Genomic DNA, 18,782 nt, shown 5'->3' with positions numbered 1-18,782 from the left:
AGGTAATAAGGAAATCTCGAATTTGGATAAACAACAATACCTTGATTGCTTTATCTTGTGGGCTGGAAGACCCACATTCGAGTAAGACATTGGCCGAGACAGCCGTCTCGGTCAAGTGCTGACTCATCGGGGGTAGCATTGGTCCAGCGGGACCACCGGCCTATCATTTATCAATCATAACTTATAAGTGTACGGTGAGAGCAGAAACTAGAAATCTTTAAGCTCAGGTTTAGTGAAAATAAATTTAAAACAACAAAACTAAACTATTGTTGGTGAAACAATACAGTACATGAAGGTACAACCATAACTTTGTCCCCGCTGGCCCGGACTCGAAAGCCAAAAGGCCTCCAAACCCCTGGCCACCGGGGAGATTGATCCAGCCCCTCCGCACCCCCCCGCCCCCCCCAAGGAGGCAGCGGTGTAGGGCACGGAAACAACTGCCCGCGCCGCAACGGAACTCCACACAAGGGAACTCCTGCAGCTGCGGTTCCTCCCTCCCCCCACCACGTCAACCCCTAGAAAAAAAAACAGATATGTTAAAGTCACATTCCTGCAGTGAATGGATAAAATTATCCTGAAGACTTAACCTAGAAATATAATAAAAGGCAAAAAGAAAAAGAGAAATAATTGAAGAAATATATGAAAAAAATAATCCTTCTTTAAACGTGGGTAGTCTTCATCCTGGGAACATGCTAGTGAATGTCCATTTGCCTATCTTCAATGTCGCTTCTTGCACCTCACACCGCCATCTCACTAATGGGGCGGACCTTAGTGAGGTGTCCTTTAAAGTTATTAGAGCATAGGACCAGACTTCGTGTAGTGGGGACCAGTAACTCCTTACCCAGTACACTTAGAAGTTCCAGGTGTAAAAGCAGGAAACAAAAAAAGGGGCTGACCGTGGCCCGGGATCGGGCAACAGAAGGGGGCTAGATGTAATTGAAAACAAACAAAATAAAGTACCTTCAACCGTCGTTAGATTTATGGAACTTCTGGGACTGTAATTCTCACAGAGCTTGGGATCCGGGTTGCGAACGTTGGGAGCTTTGTCGAGGAGGCCTGGAGGGTCCTGGTCTGGAGGAGGACGCTGCCTCCATCTGGGAGGATGGAAGGTCCAGTTGCAGATCCTGGAAATGACGCTTTAACTCCGCTGGAGACGTAGCCTGAAATTGGCGACCCAAATGGGAGAAGGATACTTTGAAGGGGAAACCCCATCTGTATTTGATCCCCTGGGTTTGCAGTATTTGCAAATATGGCTTGAGACCCCGCCGTCTAGCAATCGTGACCGGCGAGAGATCAGCGAACAATTGGAGGGAATTTCCCTGAAATGCGAGAGTTTGTTGTTCTCTTGCCACCTGCAAAAGCTTTTCTTTAGTACGGTAATAATGGAACTTTATGATGACATCTCTCGGGGAACCATCCGTAGGTTTAGGGGCCAGAGATCTATGTATGCGATCGAATTCAAGCCTGTCCACAGGGATCTCCGGGGCCAATACCTGAAAGAAAGCCGTCGCCGTGCCCTGCAGGTCGTTCACCGTTTCTGGGATACCGCGAATGCGTAGGTTGTCCCTGCGGGCCCTATTTTCTGCGTCTTCTAATTTGTCTCTCAGGGACTCTAACTCTGTTGTTAGTTTTTCTACCTCTTCCTCATGGCTCTCTAAAACTGTGGTTGCCAAATCCATGCGTTGCTCTAATTGATTAGTGCGGTGGCCTATCTCTTTAAGGCCCCGCACTAAATCTGAGGAGAGTTTACGTGATGCCACAGTAATTTCATCCCTTACAATGCTACGAAATCTTGCCAAAAGATTATCAGAGTCCAGGGGTAGAGGGCTTACCAGATCTGTAGGGAACTGTTGTAAGCTGTCTGTAGGAGATGCAGGGTTATCATCTGACATGTGTGCAGCGTCTTCCCGTTCTGGAGGCTTGAGCGCCATGTTGGATTTCCCCTTGCCTGGCGCTGTAGAAGATTTCTGGGGCTGCCTGGCTTTCTGTTTATGTTTTCCGGACCGGAGCATCACCGGCAGAGTCCCGGGATGTTCCGGAGTCCGGATCGCTATGTGTGCTGCGGCCCCACTGTTTCTGCTCAGTGTCAGGCCGGGTTAAGGATCCCGTCGGAGCGGAGGAATCACACCACCATTCCTGTCGATCGCGTGCATGTGCCCCACACAGCTGCCTTTTCAACCCCCAAAAAGTATCTGTATAGATATATCAAAGAAATTTTTCACAGAGTTCAGTTTTAAGAAATTTTATCAAGGAAATGAGCAAGAAAACTGTTGGCCGACTAAGGAGTTGATATACAGATGAGGCTGAATAAGATTTGTAATATCTGGAAATTGGAGGGTAGAGAAGGAAGGCAAGAGACGGAGATAAATATGCATACATCCTGTAAGTGGAGGGGGCAGCCTGGAATTGTATTGCCCACAGTGCCATGGAGTAAAGTATGGTTTATAGTAGAACAAAGGAATAAAATAAAAAAACCTGTTTGTAAACATAAGTTTCTCTGAAAAAATATACACAGATGCAGATGTGATTCAAGGCCAAATCTCATATTTTAAAAGTACCTACCATACATACAGGTGCCTTTACTATTATCTATGATTTTGAAAGTGCCTTAAAGCAGACCTTCACCTGAACATGAAAATTCCCCTCATAATTCTCCTCCCTCATCCCAGCTTATTAAGAAATTGCAGGGTTTTTTTTCCTTTTTTTTGGCTACTCCATACCTAAGAAAGTATAATGCACCTCGGCCTACACCAGGGGTGTCCAAACTACGGCCCTCCAGTTGTTCAGGAACTACAATTCCCATCATGCCTAGTAATGTCTGTGAATTTCAGAGTTTTACAATGCTTCATGGGAAGTGTAGTTCTGCAACAGCTGGAGGGCCGTAGTTTGGACACCCCTGGCCTACACCCTCACCTGTAGCCTCCTGGGATAACCCATAAATAAATATCCCAGGAGGCTACAGGACCAGTCTCAGACATCAGGAAGTGACATCCGGCTCCCAAAGCCAAGATGAAGTCCCAAAGCCCTAAGAAGAGTTAGCTACTTGGAAAATAGTGTTGAACTTCTTGAACTGGTAAGTATTTATTTGTTTCCTAAAATTCAGCAGCTAGAGTATTTAATTTTCACATACTATGGCAAAGTTCATCTTTAACCACTTTAATACTAGACACTTTTACCCCTTCCTGCCCAGGCCAATTTTCAGCTCTGTTGCACTATGAATGACAATTGCACGGTCATGCAACACTACCCATATGAAATTTTTATCATTTTTTTTTCACACAAATAATAGTTATAATATTTTGCAAATAAATCTTTCTGATGAAAATAACCCAAATCAGTGTATTTTATTTAGTCTGTAGGAAAGTTTTATTGAGTCCACAAACTATGGAATATGTACACTATGGGGGTCATTTACTATAGCGCTATGGCGCTAATTCGCGCTAAAACGGTATTCACTATAGCGCTGGTGAGAAAATACTCTCAAAATCGAATTTACTATAGCTCCCTGAAACTAAATAGAGCCCAAACCCTTACTCTGCTAAAACCTAGAGAATTGCACATGGAAATAATGTTTAGAGCATGATATAATTGCCTAAATGGTACAGAAATATGCGGTATATTATTTAAAGATAATCTGCTTTTAAACTGGGTGAAAAAGTGATTTCTACACTGAAATATCTTTAAGTCTGAAAAGTGAAAAATTCCCTGTTTTGGACAACTAGGTGCCAACACAACTGAGCATGCTCAGACCTGAAAATAACTCTCATTTTAACTCAAGTGTCTTTTTTACCCGGAGCTATAGTAAATACCAAAATGAGAGCAAATTAGAGAGCATTTTTTGGGAGTTAAAATCTGCTCTATTTTAGTCCAAATGAAGTTTCAGTCATTGATTCTAATGGAACAATTCTAACTTTCACAAAAAACCTTTTAATGTTGAGATGAAATGTATCTTTCTGTGAAATAAATTTTCCTTTGCAACATTGTTGCTTCTACTTAAAATATTTTGATTTTAAGAATGCTACAATGTGGAATGTTTTGATGTTTTGGTAAAATATATTTTTCTCTGTCACTTTCACTTGTTACTCTCAATCTCACAACAATCTTTACCCCAAACTCACACAGGTGTCTTTATAATCCACAAACAATACCATTGCTGATGAAAATTTAAAATGAATCACAATTTTTTGTGCTTTTTATTATTTCCAAATATTCATAATTTGAGCCCAAAAAATGTGATATGTGTACCAACATCAGAAAGCAAAATGTAATTCCCAAAAATTTGAGGGTAATATTCTACTCTCACCCACAAAAAACACCAAATATCACAGAATAAATCAAGAAGAATAACTCTTGAGTAATGTAATTCCATCACCTGTATGTTCAGAGAAATGCAGTATGTGTATTTATGTGTTTTTATGTGTATTTATGTGTAGTTATGTGTAGGAGGATCTCATACGTGGCAGCTCCGTGGCTTAGAGGTTAGAACTTCTGCTTTGTATCCCTGAGGGTCTGGGTTCAAATCCCAACCATGTAGAGAAGTTGTCTCATCTCCCAGGTCCTATAACTATGTCTAAATGTAATAGTTATGTGTAGAAGTGTTCCACCACCATTGTAAGTTTTTTCCAGATACACTATATAGCCAAAAGTATTGGGACGCCTGCCTTTACACACACATGAACTTTAATGGCAGCCCAGTCTTAGTCCGTAGGGTTAAAATTTGATTTGTCCCACCCTTTGCAGCTATAACAACTTCTGGGAAGGCTGTCCACAAGGTTTAGTGTGTCTATGGGAATGTTTGATCATTCTTCCAGAAGTGCATTTGTGAGGCCAGGCACTGATGTTGGATGAGAAGGCCTGGCTCGCAGTCTCTACTTTAATTCAGCCAAAGGGTGTTCTATCGGGTTGAGGCCAGGACTCTGTGCAGGCCAGTCAAGTTTCTCCACCCCAAACTTGCTCAGCCATGTCTTTATGGACCTTGCTTTGTGTACTGGTGTGCAGTCATGTTGGAACAGGAAGGGGCTTTCCCCAAACTGTCCCCACAAAGTTAGGAACATGAAATTGTCCAAAATGTCTTGGTATGCTGACGCCTTAAGAGTTCCCTTATCTGAAACTAAGAGGCCAAGCCCAACCCCTGAAAAACAACCCTGCACCATAATCCCCCTTCACCAAATCATTTGGACCAGTGCACAAAGCATGGTCCATAAAGACATGGATGAGTGATTTTGGAGTGGAGGAACTTGACTGGCCTGCACAGAGTCCTGACCTCAACACAACAGAACACCTTGGGGATGAATTAGAGAGGAGACTGTAGGTCAGGCCTTCTCATCCAACATCAGTGCCTGACCTCACAAATGCACTTGGAAGAATGGTCAGACATTCCCATAGACACACTCCTAAACCTTGTGGACAAGAAGATTTGAAGCTGTTATAGCTGCAAAGGGTGGGCCAAATGAGTTTTGAACCCAATACTAATACTGGGATTCCATTACAGTTCATGTGTGTTTAAAGGCAAGCATCCCAATACTTAGGCCAATATACTGTATATTGCTTGTGACACTGAGCATGGCTATGGACTTAGGGCTGGTTCACACCACAGAGATGCAGAGAACATGTGTGAGGCTGCCTGGTGGCTAAGTGGGTAGCAGTTCTGTCTAACAGCACCTGGGATGTTGGTTCAATTCCCCAACATGCTTGTGTTGAAGTTTATATGTTCTCCCTGTGTGGGTTTCTCACCACAATCCAAAGACATGCTGGCATCCTATTTGTCTCCTGTCAAAATAGGTTCTAATGTAAGAAAGTTAATTTTGGACTTTATATTGGAAGCTCATTGTAGCCAGGGACTGATGTTAATGTTTATTAGCACTAATCATGCCCAGGGACTTGGACATTTCAAATTTTAGGGTTTACACTGCACGGGTACATATGCTTAGAAAACTGTTGCTTTGTTTATGTGGATGCAAATGGACTTTGATCTTTGGCCTGTAGTTGAAGATTTGATGCACATAGCCAAGGGCTAACACAGTTGCAAATACTATTATGTGTTCCTGCTCATCAGGTGCAATCACTTTAGACATACATGAAGAGACAGATTGAAAGATACTGGTGGGCGTGTACTTCTATTGGGTGTGTCAGTGTGCTAACAATACAACCTCTCTTATATAAAGGCCTGCAGTAGGGGGGGTTCATTTGGCCTGAGAAGGTCAGGTTTTTTGTTGTGAGGGAGAAGGAATGATATTGGGAGATTTAAAGAAATTCTTGTGCATTTTTTCAATCAAAAGTGGGTTTATGTGGCCATGCTGTCAATGTTGTGCGTGTATTGTTCCTGTCTGATCATGCAAACATCGTTTGGAAGCATCTGCTGACCTACTCTTTTTGATCTCGTTTAATCGTGCACACCGAAATACAGCTTCCAGCAGAACATGGTCACCAATGTATGTATATGTGGATTGTGGGCTGGTGGTGGGTGTTTTGAATACGTCTTTTGTAATATTATGTTGGAATGCTTTGTAAGAATGACTGTTAAGTATGTTTCTATAATCTTGCAGATAATGTGATGTGTTGCCCGCTATACACTGAAATTAAAGCTGTGTCCACTCTAAGGTTTTGTCTATTTTTAGATTGTAAGCTCCCATGAGCAGGGCCCTTAAAATTCCGTTGCTAAATGTAGCACCATATATCCTGTCAATTTTTTTGAAGCTAATAAATGTAAAACGGAAAATTGTATACTCACCTTTCCGTAATTTTCCTTTCCTGTCGCATCTCATGGCAGCATACACCTATGGGTTGTGGCTCCGCCCCCGCAACCTGATAGGACCGCGTAGCTATTAAGGTTTGAGAGAGCCCCTGCCCCAGCATTCTCCGTGTATATATACCTCACCTCAGATGGGTGGGCATTTGTATGCTGCCATGAGATGCGACAGGAAAGGAAAATTACGGAAAGGTGAGTATACAATTTTCCGTTTTCCTGTCGCATCATGGCAGCATACACCTATGGGGAATAACTCGCAAACTGGGTGGGTATGAGCAAAAGATAAGTTTTATTTAGAAGGTATTGAGGAGTTAGCCTGAATAATCGCTCTCCCAAACTCTACCGTGGACAATCTAGCGGAGTCCACTTTATAATGAGAAATAAAGGTGGTTTTTGAAGACCAAGTGGCTGCTTTGCAGATGGTTTTGGCTGATACCCTGCAGTAGGCCGCCCAGGAGGTCGCCATTGCCCTTGTGGAGTGTGCCCTTAAGCCCTCAGGTACTCGTGTGTTGTTCGATGCGTAAGCTCTCTTAATGATCTTTACCAACCATGCTGCGATGGTGCGAGAGGTTGCTGCTTGTCCTCTTCTAAACCCATAAGGAATGACCAGTAGGTCCTCTGTCTTCCTCAGATTGCTGGTTGCCAAGAGGTAGGCCTGGATATTAGACTTTATGTCAAGCGGATGTGGATCACCCTGTTCTGTGGAGAGGGTGGGGAGACATAGCTCTTGGTTAAAGTGGAAAGATGACACCTTCGGGATGAAGCGATCCGATGGTTTTAAGACTACTTTGTCTGGATAGAATATTAAGTAATTAAGCTGATGTAATTGCTATTAGGAAAGTGACTTTGAGAGTTAGGTCCCACAGGGAAACATTCTCTAACGGAAAAAATGGCTCATGGGATAAGGCTTCCAACACTACTGAAAGATCCCATGTCGGGAAGGTAGGTTTTCTAGGTGGCCTCAACTTTAGGCAAGCCTTCTGAAATTGGATGATGAGAGGTTCTTGAGCCCATTTCACTCCTGTCATAGCGGATAGGGCTGATACATGTACCTTCAGGGTACTAGACCTAAGACCTTTATCTAGACCTAGCTGGAGAAATTCGAGGATCTGAGCAATGATAGAGATGATAGAGATGCCGGGTTCCAGGATTGCTGTTGTGCGATTAAGAGAAAACTCTCCCAGATCCTTTTATAGGTTTTATTGGTCGTGGACTTTCTGGCCTGAAGGAGAGTGTCTATCACCTTCTGGGAGCAACCTTGGACTAAGAACCTAGTCCTTTCAATCTCCATGCTGTTAGATGCAGCCTCTCCGGAAATGGGTGAAGGAGTTGCTCCTGCGACAGTATATCCGCTGTCATTGGGAGTGTCAGTGGTTCTGCTGTGCTCAATTGGAGGAGCGTCGTAAACCATGGTCGTCTCGGCCAAAATGGGAGGACTGCTAACACTGTGGCTTTCGACCTCTTGAGTCTGAGTAAGAATCTCGGAATGAGTGGCGTTGGCGGAAAGATGTACCCCAAACGGAAGTTCCAGTCGTGCTGTAGACAATCCGTGCCTTCTGCCGATGGGAAAGGAATTCTGGCTAGATACCTCTGGCATTTCGTGTTGACCGGTGTTGCCGCCAGGTCTATATCCGGTATCCCCCAGGTTTGGGTTATGAGGGTAAAGGCTTGGTGACTTAAGGCCCACTCGTTGTTTGATACAAAGGTCTGACTTAGAGAGTCGGCTAGTTGATTTTGGACTCCTGGGACATACGTTGCCGTTAACCCCGACAGGTTCAGCTGTGCCCACTCGAAGACTGGACGGACTTCCTGCATCATGGAGCGACTCCTGGTGCCCCCCTGCCTGTTGATATAGGCAACTGCCACTCTGTTGTCCAATTTTAGCAGGACCTCTTTCCCCCTGAGGAGGGGGCTGAAGGCTAACAGAGCTTGGAATGCTGCTTTCATCTCCAATATATTTGAGACCACGTTCTGTGTTCTGAATGTCCAAAGGCCCTGGACTGCGTGATGGCGGTAGTGTGCCCCCCAGCCCTTCAGGCTGGCGTCTGAAGTGATTACTTCTTGAGGAAGAGGGACTATATGCCTGCATCTCTTCAGATTGTTCAATCTGGTCCACCACCAGAGTGATTGTTTTATTTCTTTCTGGATTATGATTGGCTGAGACAATGATACCCCATTCCATTGTTTTAACAGTGATGCTTTCAGAGGTCTGGTGTTCCATTGGGCCCATTGTACCATTGGGATGGTTGCTGAGAATGACCCCAGTATGCTGAGGTACTCCCGGGCTGGTAGTGTGGTAGAGGCTAATAACTTTCTCGCCTTCTGAATGAGACTGGGAATTTTTTCCCGCGGAAGTTCTACTGTATTGAGACGGGTGTCTAGTTCTGCCCCCAGGAATATCATTCTCTGAGTGGGCTGCATATTGCTTTTCCCCCAGTTTATGATCCAGCCGAAGTTTAGTAGGGTGGTAATCAGAATGGATCCATGCAGTAGAAGGGAATCCTGATTGTCTGCTAGCAAGAAGATGTCGTCCAGGTAATGATGGACTCTCAATCCTTGTTCTCTTAGTAAGGCTATTACTGGCAGTAAGATTTTTGTGAATGTCCTTGGAGCGGTGGAGATCCCGAACGGGAGACTTCGGAATTGAAAATGATGAAGACCTACCGCAAAGCGGAGAAACTTTTGGAATGAGATGTGAATGGGGACGTGCAGATAGGTGTCTTGTAAATCGACGGAAAGCATCCAGTCCCCAATATTCATGGCCCGAAGAATTGACTGGAGGCTCTCCATCTTGAATGTCTCGACTAAGATTGAGCGATTGAGATTCTTTAGATCTAAGACAGGGCGGAGATCCCCTGATTTTTTCTTCACCAGAAACAACGGGGAGTAGAATCCCGTTGACCTTTGGGATATTGGAACTTCCACTATGGCTTCCTTTTGTAACAGGTCTTGGACGTATTTTGTCAGTAGCATCCTTTTTTCCCGAGATGCCGGTAATCTGGTTACAAAGAATTGGTCTCTTGGAGCCTGTGTCTTGAATTTCCATTTGTGCCCGAACTGGACAGTGTCTATCGTCCATGGGTCCTTTATTGTATCCGCCCGGACCTGCTTGAAACTCATGAGTCTGGCCCCCACTAAAGCTGGTTGGGCGGACGCACCTTCAAAAAGACTTTTGTTCCCCTGTGGTAGGGGTCTTAGACTTCTGGAGCTTGAGGAATGATGACTGGGGATTCTTCCAGTTCCTCCTATACTCTTTTCCAGGCCTGTAGGATCTTGCCTCTTTGTATTTATCTGGCAGATTTCTTCTAGAAACTGGTGGTCTCTGCTGTCTGGGCCTCCTATCTGAAGGGATGAGTCCCGATTTTCCTCCGGTGACTTTAGAAATAGCCGAGTCCAGTTTTTCTCCAAAAAGGTTTACGCCATCAAAGGGTATTTTACACCAGTTGGACTTTGAGGAGGGATCTGCCGACCAGGGTTTTAACCAAAGCGCCCTTCTGGCCATTACTGAGCTTAACATTGCTCTTGAAGTGGTTTTAATTATGTCCACAGAGGCTTCTGCGACAAAGTCGCCTGCGAGACTAAGTTCTTGGAGGGCTGAGATAACTTTCTCTTGCTCCATTCCTTCTGACACCAGCTTTTCGGCCATCGTGGACCAGCTTGAGATAGCCTTGCCGACAGCAGCCAATGCTATTGCTGGCCTGCAAGCGCCACCTGCCGAGAGGTAGGTTCTCTTAAGATCCAGATCGATCTTTCTATCCAGGACATCTTTGAATGTGACTGCATCCTCTATTGGGAGTGTTACGTGCCTAGCGAGGCGCATTAGAGAGGAGTCGACCACTGGAGGAGATATTAGTGGGTTGACGTTAGGCTCTTTAAGTGGATAGAGCTTTGCTAATCTGTTGCTGAGGCCAGTTTTTTTCTCTGGCTTTTGCCACTCATCACTTAATTAGATCCTCAAGTTCATCAATGAACGGGAAGTTCTCTGGGTTTTTTTTAAGATTTGGAAAATATTTCCTCACTTTTTGAGGAGTTTCTTTTTCCTCCACCCAGTCGATCGCCTCCTTTAGTGACTTCACGAATGGATCGATCAGTGAAAAGTCAAAGCCGGTGGATGCCTCTAGATCATCAGTGTCAGAGAGAGGGTCTGACGTCTTTGATGATGATGGAGCAGTGGATGAGGTATTTTGTATGGGTCTGCTGGCCTCTGGCCCTGCGACTTGTGGTGATGGTTCATTTGGTTCCCTTGCCTCTGTTTCTCTGTCCTTAGTTGCCTCGATGAAGCACGTGAGACAGGCTAGTTTGTCTGGAAGTGCTGTAGCACCGCAAATCCAGCAGGAGTTCCCGGGTGAACGGGAAGGCTGGGTGACAGGAGATTTCCTGCGCGCAGGGGATTTCTTATGGTGGGAGCGACTATGCCTTGATCGGCTTCTCCTGCGACTTGATCTGCTCCTCCTGCGACTTGGGCGGCTTCTGCGACTTGAGCAACTTCTGCCGCTCTCTAAGCGACTCTGCCTGTGGCTTGAGCGGCTCCTTCTTGAAGGCTCCCCTCGTCTTGAATGTGACGATCTGGAAGACCTGGTGGGGCTGTTCAATTTAAACAGCATTAGTGAGGGCTCTTTTTTCTCTTTCTTCATACTTACCCATCATCCCCTCTTACCTAGTAGGCTGGCGATGGTCTACCTGGGCAGCGGTCTCCATGAAAAGGTGATGAATCAACCTATAACATATAGGTGGCTTAGCATGCATTGGATAGCAGTTAGTAAGCAAGCAAAGAAAAAAACAGATCTTACCTGGGCGTGGAGATAGTAAGAGAGAGACAGGGTAGTACAGCTGGGTAGAGTAGCAAAGAGATCCGGTCAAAATTCCTCCTTACAGGCTCAGGAGAGAAGAGACAAGAAAATGCTGACATTTGCAGCGTTTTTAAACTTGCCGCCGTCGCGGCGGTGATGACGTCACGCTCGCGCATGCGCAGATGCGCTCCGAGGCCTCCGACGCCATTTTGGAAGCTGGAAAGTGGGATGCCCTGACGAGATACCGCTGTTTGCGCATGCGCGAAGAGCTGAGACGCTAGGCACAGAGAGTGGAGGGGAGACAAGCTGGAGCTATGGAGACAGACAGGAGGGGAAGTTACCCACAGGTGCACTGAAAGGAGCTGGAGACCGCTGCGATCCATAAACCTATTTAAGGTTTGTAATGCATAGTAACATACCCCTGAGACCATCAGAGTGGGGTTCCTTCCATTAAGCTCATTAAACTTGCCGCCGTCGCAAATGTTGCATCGATTGGAACAGTGCCATTGCCAATAGTCATGCGATTTGATCTTTCAAATCGCATGACCAATTGCTCCAATGTAAACCTAGGCTTCTGCACAACTGCAAGTTGTATATAAAGATTCCACCTTTATCATTAACGGCTGTGGAGAATTGCAGGTAATGAATTCAGCTGGTGGATAGGCAGTGTTTGAATGTGTCAGCTCTGGTTCACATTAGTGTGATTTGACATGTCAAATCTGCGGCAATTGCACTGTTCTAATTGGTGCGATTTGTATTGATATTGGTGCACAAACCTGCACTGATGTCTCTGATGTTGCCCCCACAGTCGGGACTGACATGCAGGAATGAAATTGTGGGAGTTCAGCTGAACGCTTTCCTCCCGCTGTCAGAGTGAACCAGGGCTCAAACTGGGCCTTTTGCCTTTGTAATTCACCTGCTGCTAACCCAGGGACACCATTTCTTATCAAACTCCCTTAAGTTTACCTTCAAATATATGTAGAAATACAGATTTGCATATCTGAAAATAAAAAATACTAATCATAGTTGAGATCAAATTTTTGCAGCTGCAATCAAAAGCGTGGTTTCACCTTCTGACCTGGAAATTAGTCATTGTATGCACCCGGAAGTTCCTGTGCTGGTCAGGATCTCCATCTAGGTGGACATGGCGAGGTCTCTTTAGCAGAGAGGAGGTGCTGCTCATTGGCCGGGTAAGTGTAGGATATGTACTTGTACTTAATCAATGTGGGGGTGGATGTCATAGTTAGATTTGGTGTGGGTGGGGTTCATTGATTTGTTTGGCATCACCACACATTTGCTTCCGTTCCATGTGCACACATCACTTCTTGCATTTGTTCTGCTGATGTAAATCAGTAAGGACTATGCAAGTATAAATGAGAGCTCCTTTTATTAAAATATATATGACTTGTTTCACAGCTGGGCAAATTTTCCAGCAAATTTGGACCTCTGAGTTGCAGGACAAGTTGTACCCCATGATTCTCAATGATAACCATTCATATCTGTGCTACTTTAAGTCGCGCCAACTTCAAAGTAGTCCCTGTACTACTTTGGTGTGACTTGAGGTATATCGGGTACAATATTACACAGGCATTCCCAGAAGTTGGGGCCAAGTTGCAGCGGCAAAGTGGCAGCAAAATAGTGTGACTTTCAGGTCGCAGTAGTGTGAATGAGATTCAAGGATAACACCTTTCAATTTGGCCCTATTGTCACTTGTGCATCCTGAAAGTGTAGCAAATTCGTCCCTGCACTACCTTGGTTTGACTTTGATGCAATTTGAGGTCCATACACCACAAGATTACACAGACATTGCTTCAAGTCATGACAAAGCTGTGCAATTTTAAGGTCGCACAAGTGCAAATGGGGCCTTATTCAAAGGTGTTATCAATTAATCGCATTAGGTTACTTTCACACTTGGGTGACTTTTCATGGAGCTTTGGACCTCAGAGTCACATGAAAAGTTGTCCCCCTTGATTTCCATGCATATTTATTAGAGCTGCACGATTAATCGTCATCGTGATTTTTTTCCCTTTACGTTCTTGAAAAAAGCGTTTCACGATTCTTGCTATGCAAAGAACTCTCTCTGCTCTTCTGAAGCCACAGCCGAAAAACCAGGAAGTCTGCCAAGAATTAGAACATTCTTTATCAGTGAACTTAACTAGAAACCTTGTAACAATTTGTCAATTAAATAGAATTCTGTGTAAGTGAGGAAAGTTTAACCACTTAAACACTAAACATTTTTCTGACATTTGTTGGTTTCAGGTTAAAATCATTTTTTTTTTTTGCTAGAAAATTACTTAAAACCCCCCAACATTATATATATATTTTTTAGTAGAGACCCTAGAGAATAAAATGGTGGTTGTTACAATATTTTATGTCACACTGTATTTGCGCCTTTCAAATGCAATTTTTTTGGAAAAAATTATTTTAATGAATTAAAAAAAAAAGAAAAGTTAGCCCAATTTCTTGTGGGATAATGTGAAAGATTTTACGTCACGAGAATCGAAGTTGCGTGTCTTTCCCTGCGACTCCTGCGTCCATAGACTTCAAGATTACACAGGCATTGCTTAAAGTCGCATTAAAATCGCATTAGTGTGAAAAGGTGCCTAAGTCACTGTGCTGAGTACTATTTTATACCTAGAATATAAAGTAGTCCCGCCATCAAACACTAGTAAACATATGTTCTCAATATAATTGTGCTCAAATGGCTGAAAATCACACAGATGGTATCACCTACTGAAAGCTTGCATTGTACGCAGCAGCATATGCTGAAAAGAGGCAAATGCCTATTAGCCAATGCCACATCGGCACATCGGCACATCGGCATGAGCATGGTTGTTACTATAATATTAATGCCTGAAATGCAAAACATTATTGTATTGAATCAAATATTAGTAAAGGTATTTTCTCTGTAGGTAAGTGCTCAGCTCTGTAGCATAGCGGTATACCCTGCTGCCCCCAAAAGTTCAAGCCATGAATTCAAATCCCACTGACAGCATCACCTTCTGGAAGTGTGCATTGTACTCAGAAGCATAATTAGCCAAAGCACATCAGCTTGCTTTATTCCATATTTTAACTCTTCAAATGCATGCAATGGTATGTACTTATTCAATAATATTATGGTATGGAATTCCAAAATTCAAGGAAAAAAATGTTGTAGGGTCCCCCCAGTACATACCAGGCCCTTCGGTATGGACTTTAAGGGGAACCCCACACCAAAATGTAAAATAAATTTGATGTGGGGCCCCCCAAAATCCATACCAGACCCTTTTCCGAGCATGCAGCCTGGAGGTCAGGATAGGGGTGGATGAGTGAGCACCCTCCCCTTCTGAACCTTACCAGACCACATGCCCCAAAGCACCTTTTCCCCATGTTGATGGGGACAAGGGCCTCTTCCCGACAACCCTGGTCGGTGGTTGTCGGTCTGCAGGCAAGGGGTTTATCAGAATCTGGAAGCCCCCTTTAAAAAGGGGGCTCCCAGATCCTGCCCCCTATGTGAATAGGTATGGGGTACATTTCACCCCTACCCATTCACCAAAAAAAGCAGTGAAATGTAAAAAAATCAATTGCTGGTTTTTGACAAGTCCTTTATTGTAAAATAGCTCCGAGCTGTCTTCTTCCCTGAGCCATCTTCTCCAGACGCTGTCTCTCCCTCCTCCATCTTCTCCCCGAGCTGTATTCTCCCAGAGCCGTCTCTCCTGCCGCCGCCATCTTCTCCATCTGCTGTGTTCTTCCACACCGATGGTTACCCTCTAATAAAAAAAAAAGCTGCTCTTCTTCCATGGTGGTCTTCCTCCGCTGTGTTGTCACCCGCTGTGTGGCGTCTCTTACATAGCCATGGAGCGGACTCTCCGGGTGACATTATCGGATGGCCACAGAAGACCGCCACAAGAAGAGCGGCTTTTTTTTTATTAGTGGGTAACCGGCTGCGCTGAAGAACACATCAGCGGGAGAAGATGGTGGCAGCAGGAGAGACAGCTCGGGGAGAAGAAACATCAAACACTAGTGAATGTATTTTCTATGTATTTTCTATGTATGACTGTGCTACACCCAATAGGCTAGCGGTCAGCACTTCTACCTTGTAGAACTCATGGGTTCAAATCCCACAGAGAAATACTAAAAGATTGAATTGGTGAAAAAAAAGCAAATGACTATTAGCCAAAGCAGCATATGCTGAAAATAGGTGAATGCCAATTAGCCAATGCACTTCAAATTTGGCTGATTCTATTATATTAACTCTTCAAATGCATGCAATGATATGTAAGTATTCAATACTATTATGGTGTGAAATTCCAAACACCACACACTAACTAATGGGCAGATTACATTTTTTTGTTTGTTCATTTTAATTCGCTTGTGCACTGAAAAAATAAACACAGCTGGGGGATGGTAGGTTGGCTGGTATTTGAACTTGTACTGTGAGTGCTGTGGAGACATCTGAGCAGACTACTAAGCCATTGTGCTAAGTATGAGACCTACATAATAGTGTAGTATGATTAAAGAATGAATATAAATAATTACCGCTTTATAGTCACCTAAATTAAAAAATAAAAAACAACATACAACAAATAGGTAACCTAAATGTTTAATACATGTAACTTTACAGAATAGCAGACATTACTATGTAATAATCATTCATAACTGCATTAGTTCGCAAAAGAAGGAAAAAACTAGGAATACTAATTGCAACATACATCAATAGATGCACACGAGGTAGAGCACATCTCACATAAAAATGTTTCTTTCACATACATGGATCATGGTTACAGTGCAGTACTATATAACAACTTGGTAAGAATTGGCATTTGCATATACGCAGAAGCGGCAATTAGCCCTAGCTTAGAATTTACTAACATGTGTTTCTCGCTAATAGCGCTAATTTTTCATTCGCACATTCGTCTGTTGAAATTTTATTTGGCTAAAATGGGAGCTATTATTTGCCATAGTGCCCAGTACTTCCTGGTGATATAGTAAATGACCCCCATAGACTTTAACGGTGTTCGCATGCTCGAACAAATTTTTTCCTGTTCACATGGTGCGAACCGAATGGGGGGGGGGGGTCGGCTCATCCCTACCTAACAGTAAAAAGGATCGCTGGTTCGTATTCCCAACCAAACCACAAGACTACCTGCCTGGAGTTTGCATGTTCTCCCTGTGCCTGCGTGGGTTTCCTCCGGGTACTCCGGTTTCCTCCCACACTCCAAAGACATGCTGGTAGGTTAATTGGCTTCTGTCTAAATTGGCCCTAGTATATGAATGTGAGTTAGGGACCTTAGATTGTAAGCTCCTTGAGGGTAGGGGCCCATGTGAGTGTATAATGTATATGTAAAGCACTGCGTAAATTGACGGCACTATAGAAGTACCTTAAATAAAAATAAATAAGTCTTCACTAATATTATGGTGTGAATCTCCAAAACACCATACACTAGCTAACAAGCAGTTTACATTTGATAAACTTTATTGTATGGTATATAAACCATCAAACACTAGTAAAAGTATTTTGTATATATAATTGTGCTCAGCCCAATAGGCTAGCAGTTAGCACCTCTACCTTCAAACATTCAGTTATTGAAAGACTCATGGGTTCAAATCCCACAGAAGAATCCTAAAAGATTACTATTGGTGGAGAAAAGGAGAATTACTGTTAGCCAGTTAGCCAATTGGCCAAAGCAGCATACAGTGAATGCCACGTAGCCAATACACTTTAATGTGGTTAATATTATTGTATTAACTCTTCAAATGCTTGCAATGGTATGTAAGTATTCACTAATATTATGGTGTGAATCTCCAAACACCACACACTAGCTAACAAGCAGTTTACATTTGATAAACTTTATTGTATAGTATATAACACATCAAACACTAGTAAAAGTATTTTGTATGTATAATTGTGCTCAGCCCAATAGGCTAGCAGTTAGCACCTCTACCTTCAAACATTCAGTATTGAAAGACTCATGGGTTCAAATCCCACTGAAAAATCCTAAAAGAATGCATTGGTGGGAAAAGGAGAATGTCAGTTAGCCAATTAGCCAAAGAAATATATATACTGAAAATAGGTGATTGCCAAGTAGCCAATGCACTTTAATGTGATTGATTTTATTGTATTAACTCTTTAAATGCATGCAATAATATGTAAGTATTCAATTATAATATGATGTGACATTCCAAACACCACACACTAGCTAAAGGGCATTTTTCATTTATTTGTTTGTTTATTTTAATTCACTTGTGCCCTGAAAAAATAAACACAGCTGGTGGATGGTAGATTGGCTGTTGTTTGAACTCATACCATGAGTGGTGTGAAGATATCCAAGCAGACCACTAAGCCATTGTGCTAAGTACAAGACCTGCATAATAGTGTAGTAGTATTAAAGAATTAACATAAATAATTACTGCTTTATAGTCAACTAAATTAATAAATAATAAATCAAAAACATGAAAAAAACAACATACAACAAATAGGTAACCTAAATGATTAATACATGTAACTTTACAGAATAGCAGACATTACTATGTAATAATCATTCAGAACTGCATTTCTTAGCAAAAGAAGGAAAAAAAAAATAGGTATACTAATTGCAATATAAATCAATAGATGCACTGGAACTAGAGCACATCTCTGATAAAAATTTTTCTTTCACATACATGGATCATGGCTACAGTACAGTGCTATATAACAACTTGATAAGAATTGGCATTTGTATATACGCGGAAGCGCTAATTAGCGGCAATTTAGAATTTGCAAACGTTTGTTCCCCGCTTATATCGCTGATTTTCATGCGCAAATTTGCCGTTTTGTTTCCATTTGGCTAAAATGGGCGCTATTATTTGCCATAGTGCCCAGTACTTCCTGGAGTTATAGTAAATGACCCCCATTGTATTTAGTTATATAATTTATATGTTTTGATGTGGTTTTTCACTGCTTATGTTTTACAATGAGTGTGAAACAATGTATTTATTCTTAGGATGTGTTTTGTCAGCACAATAAGGTAGTAGGATATTTATGAGATAATACGAGCGCATCACTTTATTTATAATTTTATTTGCAAGTGGGGTGTCACTGATTGATTGCAGCTGAATTATCTTGATATATACTTACTTTATTTTTAAATATTTACTTTATTCTCACATAATTTATATATATATTTTCACTTCAGCGCTTTAGTAACTATACCACTGAAATGTTGTTTGGGTACAATGTTGCACAACCAGGCAATTGTCATTTAAATCGACGCAGTGCAGTATCG

The sequence above is a fragment of the Aquarana catesbeiana genome, linkage group LG02, assembly GCF_042186555.1.
Source record: "Aquarana catesbeiana isolate 2022-GZ linkage group LG02, ASM4218655v1, whole genome shotgun sequence".
In the NCBI taxonomy this organism is placed as follows: Eukaryota; Metazoa; Chordata; class Amphibia; order Anura; family Ranidae; genus Aquarana; species Aquarana catesbeiana.
The sequence above is the reverse complement of the archived record's forward strand: the minus strand, read 5'-3'. Positions refer to the sequence as shown.